Below are 11,098 nucleotides of genomic sequence, written 5' to 3'. Positions count from 1 at the left end.
GTTAAGGTTCCCCTCCAAAAGAGTGTTAATGTTTAATAAACCTCAAATATATTATTACAGTGGAACTTAACTCAGTTGAGAGATAGTGTGGAGATACTCTGGGGCAGGGGCCCTCAAACTGTGGCCTGCAGGCCACATGCGGCCCGCCGAGGACATTTATCTGGCCCGCCAGGTGCCGCTGCCTGTCCTGCTTAGCAGCCGACTCATCCTGGGCCCTCACTGCGCATAGGAATTTGTTCATAGTTTTTTTTTAAACTATAGTCCGGCCCTCCAACAGTCTGAGGGACAGTGAACTGGCCCCTGTTTAAAAAGTTTGAGGACCCCTGCTCTGGGGCAAGAGACATCCTTGTAGGATGATGAGTCCTGTCAGCTTCCCTGTGCTGTTTTCAAAACAGTGGACAGCTGTCAGCCTGTTCCCTGTATCCATTAGTCTGTCTCCACTTCGTTCATTTATTTTGTTCTTTATATTCCACATATAAGTGAAATAATATGGTATTTGTCTTTCTCTGACTGGCTTATATCACTTAGCATAATGCTCTCCAGGTTCATCCATGCTGTCACAAATGGTAAGAATTCCATATTTTTTACAGCTGCATAGCATTCCATTGGTTAAATGTACCACAATTCATTTTTATCCACTCATATACTGATGGACACTTTGGATGTTTGCAGATCTTAGCTATTATAACTAATGGTGCAATGAACATAAGGTTGCATATATTCTTTTGAATTAGTGTTTCTGTTTTCTTTGAATATTCCCAGAAGTGGGATCTCTGGGTCAAAAGGCAGTTCCATTTTTAAATTTTTGTGGAAAGTCCATACTGTTTTCTGCAGTGGCTGCACCAGTCTGCATTCCCACCAAGAATGCACGAGGGTTCCCTTTTTCCACATCCTTACCAGCACTTGTTGTTTGTTGATTTCTTGATGATAGCCATTCTGATAGTTGTAAAGGAATATTCCATTGTGGTTTTACTTTTTTATTAATTTTTTTCTTTATTGATTAACGTATTACATATGTGTCCTTATCACCCCATTGCCCCCCCCCCACTCATGCATTGTGGTTTTAATTTTCATTTTTCTGACAATTAGTGATGTTGAGCATCTTTGCATACACCTATTTGTCATCTGTATGTCCTCTTTGGAGAAGTGTCTATTCAGTTCCTCTGCCTAAGGTTCTGGGCTAGGTGAGAAGGGTGAAGGGATTAAGCAAAGGAAAAAAAAAATAATGGACACAGATAATAGTATGGTGATTACAAGCAGGAAGGGGGGTGGGGAAGGTAGAAGCGAAAGTGGGGAATAAATGGTGAAGTAAGGAAACTTGACTTGGTGTGGCAAACACACAATACAATATACAGATAATGTACTGTAGAATTGTATACCTGTAACCTGTATAATTTTATTAACCAGTATCAACCCAATAAATTCAATTTTAAGAAGTGCTCTATTTTTGGGGAGTGGAAGAGGTCAATAGGGGCAAAAGTGGACATATGTAATACTTCCAACAATAAAGATTTTTAAAAATAGTGTTATAGTACTAAAAACATAGATATACAGGGTCTTCAGAAAATCATGTGCATAATTATAATATGGAAAGGAACTATGCTTTTTTTTATAGCTTTTCACATGGCAGAATTAGGGCCAGTGTATTAAAATTTATATTTAATAAGATTTTTTAGAGAGCTGTTTTAAAATATATGGCCCATTCTGGGAGGCAAGAGGCAGACCATTACTGGAAGAATCCAAGTCGTATTGGTTGACTGTAGCTCTTGGTTCTTTTTAACTTGGGCAGGTCTTCCCCATCATTTACTGTGCATGTTACCTTATATGATTTCTTTTTTTTCTTTCCAGCAGTATTTTATGAGAGCTTTCATTTCCACTTCTTCACATTCCCCTGCAATTTGGAAAAGATAGCAATAAATAGGCACATGTTTATAGAAGGATTCAATAAATGTGTAAGCATATGTTAAGGCTTACAAAGCACATCAAGAAGGTTGGGATCAGATTACTTCCCACTGAAAAGTGTCAGAGAAATTAAGGTGTTTTCCAGTGTGACTGGGGCGGTTATGACAAATACACCGAGGCTGGCTAATTTATGCTCCAGTCTTGAAAGCTACTGGGGTAATCAATTCTGGGATGACAGACTAAACCCAGTGGGTAGATTGACAAAGTCTGCCTCCAGCATACATTTCCTACATTCACTTTAGTGACTCTGCCAGGGACTCCCCTCACATTGCCCAAACCTGGCATCCCAATTTTCTAACACTCTAGTTCTGAGCAGTGGGCATTACATGCATTAACCTTCACCCCAGTCAAAACCTATTTTGACTTAATTTCTATTTCTCTAATATCTAGTCTAAGCAGTTGACTTGCTGCTGTATATAGATAAAGAAATTCACACTGAATGTGTGAATATTTAATAGAGCTTATTGGAATATTTATTTCAAGGATTTTTCATAAAAAGAAGCAACTCAAATGAATGTCAAATAGTGAAAAGACAGACATTGTGACTGATGGCAAAGTTTTATTGGTTTGCCTTGTTTTAATATATGTGTGATATTGAACCATTTCTCACATCATAGGCTCTCCATTTTTGGGACCAGGTAAGATAACTATCTTTTTTTAAAATATATTTTATTGAGGGGTTTGTTTTTTGTTGTTTTTGTTTGTTTGTTTGTTTGTTTGTTTGTTTGTTTACAGAGAGTTAGAAACATCAATCAGCTGCCTCCTACTGGGGATGTGCCCACAACCAAGGTACGTGCCCTTGACTGGAATCGAACTTGGGACCCATCAGTCCACAGGCCGACACTCTCCACTGAGCCAAACCAGTTAGGGTGATAATTATCTTAATAGACAGAATTTGAGCAATAGGTGCTAACATTGTAGTAATGGAGATAGCACTTTTTGAGATTGTTGTGATAAATATGAGAGATGTTTGTGACATTCCCGGTACATAATAAGTGTTCTTTCTCAGGAAAGCAACAGACTCTGACACATGATGAGGAAGAAGGGTGATGGGTGTTAAAAGGAAAGCTTGGACACCAGAGACAAACTTATGCCTTCTGGGCCTGATCTTGGATTTCAGTATTGTACTATTAAAATAATGGAAAAGGTGTAAGGACTCAGTGCCATGAAAATGTTAGTACACCAAAATAAAAAAGAAGTGATACTGGTACAACCATAAATGGGCTTAGAGTTAGTCAATGTACAGGAAAGGGCATTTAAGATGTTTCTTATGTTCACTGTACTCTTCTGAGGATGTTCTTATCCTTAGGTGATCATCCCACTCAGATAGCATATGTAATGGACTTTTCAATTGGCTATGAGACAGTCTAAAATGAGAGTTTCAACCAGCAGGAGGCCTAGTGGAATGATGATCCCATCAGATCCTCTCTTGAATTTGGTGGTGAGGGAGAGGGATTAGGGGCATGATACGCAGAAAACCAGATTGGTATGGCATTAATTGGTGCTGACTGGAGCAGTAGAAACAGATAAGAGTAAGTAGATAATGGTGATCATTGCATCACCACAATGCTATAATATTAGAGGCAGGAGCAAAAGATATGTTTTTCATAATCCATATATCTTATTAGACTTCTAGAGCTACTATGGTATCCTGAGTATGTCAAAATTCCAATTATCTAGGAGGCTTAGTTGTATGATTATAAAAATGGTGTTCTGACATCTGTATTTCTCCACATATCATTATAATAAATCCTCTTTAGCAGATGTCATCTGAGCTTATTTGGGGTCACTGCAAATGAAAAAAACTAAAATAAATGCTTTGGTGTGAATTTCAGCCCTGCCCCTTATTAATTTCTTCATCTGTAATATAGAAGTTGTGAGGACTAAAAGAGTTATTAATACATGGTAACATTTAGAATAGTGTTTGGTAGAAAAATGGTGGCCAAATAGGCAGACCTTTCTTGCACCTCCTCCCAGAATCAGACTGGAAATAAAACTAAAGTGGGGAAAATACACCTGAATTACCAACTGAGGTCCAGCTGAGGAGTAGACTTATATCAAGGAAGGACAGAAAACACCTGGAGAGCAGTAGGAGGGGCGAGGTCATGATGAGGGGCTGACTCAGCTTCCAGGGGCGGCAGGCCAAGAGTGAGGAGGGAGCTTTCAGACACAGAAGGCTCGGTTGGCTCAGAAGATTGAGGCCTGAAATCCAGGCTGGGCTCCACAGCCCAGAGAACCAGAGCCTAGACTAGCAGCCCACGTAACATCCAGCTGTGAAAGGCAGCAAGGCTGCTGGCCACAGTGGAGTCTGGAGATAGTAGACCTGAGCTGGTCAGAGAGAAAACCTCAGTTTCTGTTTTGTTGTTTTGTTTTGTTTTAACCCAGAGCAGTTTTATTTGCAGCTACTCACCCAAGGCTTTGGTGCAGGGAGGGTGGTGCAGACTCAAGGTGCCTAAGGCGAGGATGGGGTAGGAAGCTTTGGGGGGTTACATAGAAAAGCAGCAGCTGGGAGTCCTGAATTCAGTCATATCCCCAAACTAAAACAGCCATTTTTCATGAGAGAAGCTAGTCACTCCCAGAAGCCACAGCTAAGGACCAGGGAAAAACCCTGCCCTAGGTGATAATACCTTCCCCACCTACAGGAGCCCTGCCTGCCATACCCTACATTTTGACCTGTTCAGAGGACACAATAGCAGAGGCAAACCTATGGGTTTGAATAATCTCAGGAAACATCAGTGACTGGATTGGGAGTGGGGTGCTCTGCCCGACTATCCAGGGAAGAGTTGATAGAAACTCCAGATTTTCAGCTGGTCCCACTGGAGTGCATACAAGGATCTCTACCCACCTGAGGGTAGAGTAATATTCTGGGCCGCTGACAGAGGAGTAGCTCTGGGACAGAGAAACACACCCACCACTCTCCCTGAAATCTGAACTGTGCTCCCCCATCATGGGAGACCCAGAGGTCTAGACTCCTGTTCCACCTAAAGCCCTTTCAGAAAAAGACGTTTGAGTGATTAAGATTGACAGCTGGCTGGTAAGTGAAGGTGGGCAGAGACAGAGCTTAGGGAACCTGGGGAAGCTAACTGACCCAGCCCTAGGCCCTATGCTGCTAACAAACCTATTTTACAGGGCAGCTTGGACCCTCCTGCTTGCAGCCAAGTCCTGTGGAGACAGACACAAATTGTGGATCACTTGGAGCTTCAATCAGGTTGTTGAAAGCCAAAGGAGGACAGTTTCTGACAGTGGTTAGCACCTAAGTACTGGAGAAGCCTAGAATTGGCAGTCAACAGTCAGCCATAGTCATTTGAAGAGCAGGATCCAAAAGGGAGCTCCTATGAGGCACTAAACTCTGCTGAAAACCATTTCACTTTTTCTTTCTTTTTTTCCTTTTCTTAATTTCCCTTCCCTTTCTTTAACTATCTGCTTTATTGATTAATTTGTTATTATTTAGTCTCTATTGTTTCATTCATATATCTAATTTTCCACTTCCCTTTCCTACTAATTTTTTTCTTTTCTTTTTTGCCTGCTTACTCATTTCTTTTTCCTTTTCTTATTTTGGGTTTGTCTTTCTTCTCTATATTCCTTTTCAAAAAATGTCCTCCTTTATTTCAAACCATTTTCCTTCCCTTATTACTCTAATTCTTTATTCTTATTTTCATTATTTCACCTCTGCCACTTCATGTTCCTTTTTCTTCCCACCCGCTTTTTAAATTTTGTTTGTGTGTTTTCTCTTTGTATTTTTCCTTTCTTTTCTTCTATCACTCATGGTCTCTTTTCTCTTTGTTAATTATCTCTTCTCTGGTGGTTGCTTTTGTTGTTGCTGTAGGGGTCTTGTGTATGTTTTTGTTTTGTGTTTTTTTTTTTGTTATGTGTTTTATTGTGTAGAATTTTGTTCTGTTCTGTCAGAACCTCCACAACAGCTCGCACAATGTGGTCAGTGGTAAGTCACATAGTCAGCCTGAGAGCAGATTCCACTGATGAACAAGACAATAACATTCAAGACCAAATTACAACAGAAGAATCAAAATAACTCAAACAAGGGCATTCCTAGAGCACCCATTTAGGAGAGCTAAGAGACTGCATCACTGGGTCCCACAAAACACCTACTACATAAGACCACACCACAAAGTCTGGGAGGCATAGAAGTTTTATCTAATATAGAGAAACAAGTACAAAGTGAAATTAAAGTAGGGAGACAAAGAAAAAAAAATCTCCAAATGAAAGAAAAGGAGGAATCAACAGAAAAAGGAACTAAATAAAATGGAGGCAAGTAACTTGTCAGATAAAAAATTCAGAGTAATAGTAATGAGGGTGCTCAAATAATTCAATGAGAACTACAAGTAGCTTAATCAGAATTATAAGGGTCTTAATGAGAGGTACACCAACATGAAAAGGGAACCTGAAACAATAAATAAGAATCAATTGGAAATGAGAAATGATATAGCTGAAATAAAGAAGACCCTGGAAGGATTCAACTGTAGACAAGAAGCTGAGGACTGAATCAGCGAATTAGAAGACAAGGTAGAAAAAACAACAACACCCATTCAAAGCAACAAATGGAAAAATAAAAATAAAAAGCAGGAAGAGAGTCTAAGGGAGCTTTGGGACAACATGAAATGTAACAACATTCTTATGAGAGGGGTACCAGAAAGAGAAGAATCTGAGAAAGAAATAGAGAACTTGTTTGAAGAAATAATGGCAGAAAATTTCCTTAAACTGGTGAAGGAAAAAGTCACACAAGTTCATGAAACACTGAGAGTCCCAATAAAGATGAATCCCCGGAAAGACCCACACCTAGGCACATCATAATTAAAATGGCAAACATTAATGACAAAGAAAGAATATTAAAGGATGCAAGAAAGAGACAGAAAGTTACCTACAAGGGAACTCCCATCATCCTCACACTCCACCTTGTAAGAATTGGGCTGGCTCAGGTATAGTACCACTTTGAGATTTATAGCAACAGGAAGCCTTCTTGGTCAGTTAGAAGAAAGATAAGTTCAGGACCCTTAAAAGTGGAATGGTGTTCCTATCCCTAAGTAATGCCTGTTCTTCATGATGCTTACAATGAGTGCAAAACTAATGGGAATAATGAATTTGGCTCTGGATTCAATTTTCTCTCTTTTGTAAATAGTCATTTCTACCTGTAGAATCTTAAAAAAAGCACACTCAACTGGTAAATCTCCATAGGTGTTGTTGTTTTTTTTTTCCAAATAATGGGAATCTATCTTTCCATTACTTGGAAAAGCATCCTCCATCACATTTCATTGAGAACTTATTGACATGCAACACTGTATAAGGTTAAAGCATACAGCATGATGGTTTGATTTACATATATTGCAAAAATGATTACCATATTTGGTTCAGCTAACATTCACCTTCTTATATAATACAATAAAATAAGAAGAGGAAAAAAATCCTTACAATGAAAATTCTTAAGATGTATGCTCAACAAGTTTCCTATATATCAGAAAGCAGTGTTAGCCATCATGTTGTACTTATTTATCTGTAGTATTTATTTGTCTTATAATGGGAGGTTTGTGCCTTTTGACCACCTTCCTCCAATTCCTCTCCCCCCCGACCCTTTGCCCCTGTGAACCACAAATCTGATCTTTTTCTGAGTTTTATTTTAACTCCATATATAAGTGGAATTATAACAGTATTTGTCTTTCTGTCTGACTTATTTCACTTAGCATATTGACTTCAAGGTCTATCCAGGCTGTCACAAATGGTGGGTTATCCTCATTTTTTTTATGGCTGAATAATATTCAATTGCATATATTTACCACAATTTCTTTTATTCATTCATCCATCCATGGACACTTACTAGTATGTCATTTCCATGTCTTGGCCATTATAAATAATGCTGCTATGAACACGAGAGTGCAGATGTCTTTTTGATTTAGTATTTTTGTTTCCTTTGGATTCCCAGAGTAGAATTGATGAATTATTTACTAGTTCTATTTTTATTTTTTTGAGGATCCTCCATACTATTTTCCACAGTGGTTGTAACAATTTCCAATCTCATCAATAGTGCACAAGGGTTCCCTTTTCTCCACATCCTAGCCAACACTTGTTTGTTGATTTATTGATGATAGCCATTCTGACAGGAGAAAGGTGATATCTCATTGTGGTTTTAATTTGCATTTCCTTAATGACTAGTGATGTTGAGCATCTTTTCATGTACCTGTTGGCCTTTCCTATACCTTCCTTGGAGAAATATCTATTCAGGTCTTCCCTCCCTTTTTAAATTGGGTTATTTTGGGGTTTTTTTTGCTATTGAGTTGTATTAATTCTTTTTATAATTTTGATATTAACTCCTTATCAGACATATGGTTTGCAATTTTCCCATTCCAGAGGTTTTCCTTTCACTTTGTTGACAGTTTCTTTTGCTGTGCAGAAGCTTTTCAGTTTGATGTAGTCCCACTTATTTTTTATTTCATTGCTTGTGCTTTAGGTGTCATATCCAAAAATCATCACCAAGACCCATGCCCAGGAGATTTATTCTTGTTTTATTCCAGGATTTTCATAGTTTCAAGTTTTATGTTTAAGTCTTTAATTCATTTTGAGTTAAATTTTGTGAGTGCTGTGAGATGTGGGTCCAGTTTTGTTCTTTTACATGTGACTCCAATTTATCCAAGTACCATTTATGGAAGACTGTACTTTCTTCATTGAATATTTTTGGTCCCCTTATCAAATATTACTTAGCTGTATATGCTTGGATTTATTTCTGGGTTCTTCATATTATCCTATTGGTCCATTTGTCTGCTTTTATGCCAGCACTATACTGTTTTGATGATTATAGCTTTATAGTATAGCTTGAAATCAGGAACTGTGCCACCTCCTGCTTTGTTATTCTTTCTCAGGGTTTTTTGTTTGTTTTTTGGCATGTGGGAATCTTTTGTGGTTTCAGGTAAATTTTAGGAGTAATTTTTTCTACTTCTTTAAAAAATGCCATTGAAATTTTGATAAAGATTGTATTGAATGTATAGGTGGCTTTTTATAATATTTACATTTTAACTATTAATTCTTCCAATCCATGAACATGAGATGCCTTTTCATTTATTTGTATCTTCTTCAATTTTATCAATGTCTTATAGTTTGTAGAGATTTTTTACCTCCTTAAATTTATTCCTAAGTATTTCATTGTTTTTGATGCTATTGCAAATTAGAGCAATTTATTTCTTTTTCAGAAAATAGTATATAAGAATGCAACTGATTTTTGCATATTAACTTTGTATCCTGCCACTTTACTAAATTCATTGATTAGAACTAACAGTTTTTGGTTGTCTTTAGGATTTTTTAATATATAAAATCATGTAACCTGAAAATAAGTTGTACTTTTTTCAATTCTGATACCTGTTTTCTTTCCTTATTCCTCTCGCTAGGACTTCTAGTACTATGTTGAATAGGAGTAGTGAGAGTGGGTACCTTGTCTTGCTCCTTATCTTAGAAGAGAAGCTTTCAAACTTTCACCACTGAGTATAATGTTAGGTGTGGCTTGTCACATATAGCCCTCATTATGTTGAGACATGTTCCTTTTGTGCCTAATGTGGTTTTTTAAATTGATGAACGGATATTGAATTCTCAAATCCTTGTTCTGCATTTATTGAGATAATCATATGATTCTATACTTTCATTCTATTAATGTATCACATTAACTGATTTGACTATGTTGAATCATCCTCCACCCCAGGGATAAATCTCACTTGATCATGGTGAAAAATGCATTTAATGTGCTGCTGAATGTAGATTGTTAGTATTTTATGAACATTTTTGGATCCATATTCATCAGGGATATTGGCATATAGTTTCCTTTTCTAGTACTGTTGTCAGAATAATTCTGGCCTCATTAAATAAGTTTGGGAATGTTCCCTCCTCTTTGATCTTTTGGAAGAATTTGAGAAGGACTGGTGTTGATTCTTCTTTAAATGTCTGGTCAAATTCACCAATGAAACCATCTGGTCCTGGGATTTTCTTCATTGGAAGAGTTTTGATTACTGATTCAATCTCTTTACTAATAATCGATCTATTCAGATGTTCTATTTCTTCCTGATTGCACGTTTCTAAGGTTTTTTTCCCCTTTTCTTCTAGGTTGTCCAGTTTGTTTCTAGTAGCCTGGTATTAGCCTTTCAATTTCTCTGGTACATGTTTTAATGTCTCCTTTTTCATTTATAATTTTCTTGATTTGGGTCCTGTCTTTTTATACTATAGCTAAGTCTAAGGTTTTATCATTTTATTTTTTCAAAGAACCAACTCTTAGTTTGATTAACCTCTTCTATTGTTTTTCTGTTCTCTAATTTGTGTTTGCACTGTTCTTCATTAGCTTTCTTATGCTAACTTTGGGCTCATTTTGTTTTTATTTTCCAGTTCCTTAAAGCATACTGTTAAGTTGTTTATTTTGGATCTTTCTTGTTTCTTAATGTATTTATTGCTATGATCTTCCCTCTTAGAACTGCTTTTGCCACATTTCACAAGTTCTGTGTGTTGTTTTTTTAATTAAATTTACTGGGGTGATATTGGTTAATAAAATTATATGTTTCGGGTGTACAATTCTATAAAATAAAACATTATCTGTATATTATATTGTATGTTCACCACCCCAAGTCAAGTCTCCTTTCACAACCATTTATCCCATTTTCACTCTTCTACCTACTCCCACTCTTCTTTCCCTCTGATAATCACCATACTGTTGTCTGAGTGATTTTTTCTTTTATTGTTTTTTTTATTTTTATGACCCCAATTTTATTTTTTTAATTAAATCTTTATTGTTCAGATTATTACAGTTGTTCCTCTTTGTCCCCTCCCATGGCTCCCCTCCACCCAGTTCCCACCCCACCCCCTGCCTTAACCCCCCCATACTGTCCTCATCCATAGGTGTATGATTTTTGTCCAGTCTCTTCCCGCACCCCCCACACGCCTTTCCCCCGAAGGATTGTCAGTACACTCCCTTTCTATGCCCCTGATTCTATTATATTCACCAGATTATTCTGTGCATCAGATTTTTTATTCACTTGATTTTTAGATTCACTTGTTGACAGACATGTATTTGTTGTTCATAATTTATATCTTTACCTTTTTCTTCTTCTTCCTTCCTCTTCTTAAAGAATACCTTTCAGCATTTCATATAATACTG

The 11,098-nt window shown here is 37.3% G+C and overlaps 1 protein-coding gene across 1 annotated transcript in view; it reads right to left on the bottom strand.

Moving 5' to 3' along the window:
- Positions 1–1,819: 1,819 nt before the first annotated feature.
- The window catches only part of LOC308240630 (charged multivesicular body protein 1B2), a 94,660-nt gene continuing 85,381 nt past the window's right edge, over positions 1,820–11,098 (bottom strand). The window contains exon 10 of the transcript XR_013959817.1: positions 1,820–1,891. The gene's annotated coding sequence lies outside the window, so the exon portion shown is untranslated. The remainder of the gene's footprint in view (positions 1,892–11,098) is intronic.

The sequence above is a fragment of the Plecotus auritus genome (assembly GCF_963455305.1).
Source record: "Plecotus auritus genome assembly, chromosome: X".
In the NCBI taxonomy this organism is placed as follows: Eukaryota; Metazoa; Chordata; class Mammalia; order Chiroptera; family Vespertilionidae; genus Plecotus; species Plecotus auritus.
This window is presented reverse-complemented; position numbering and strand designations above follow the sequence as displayed.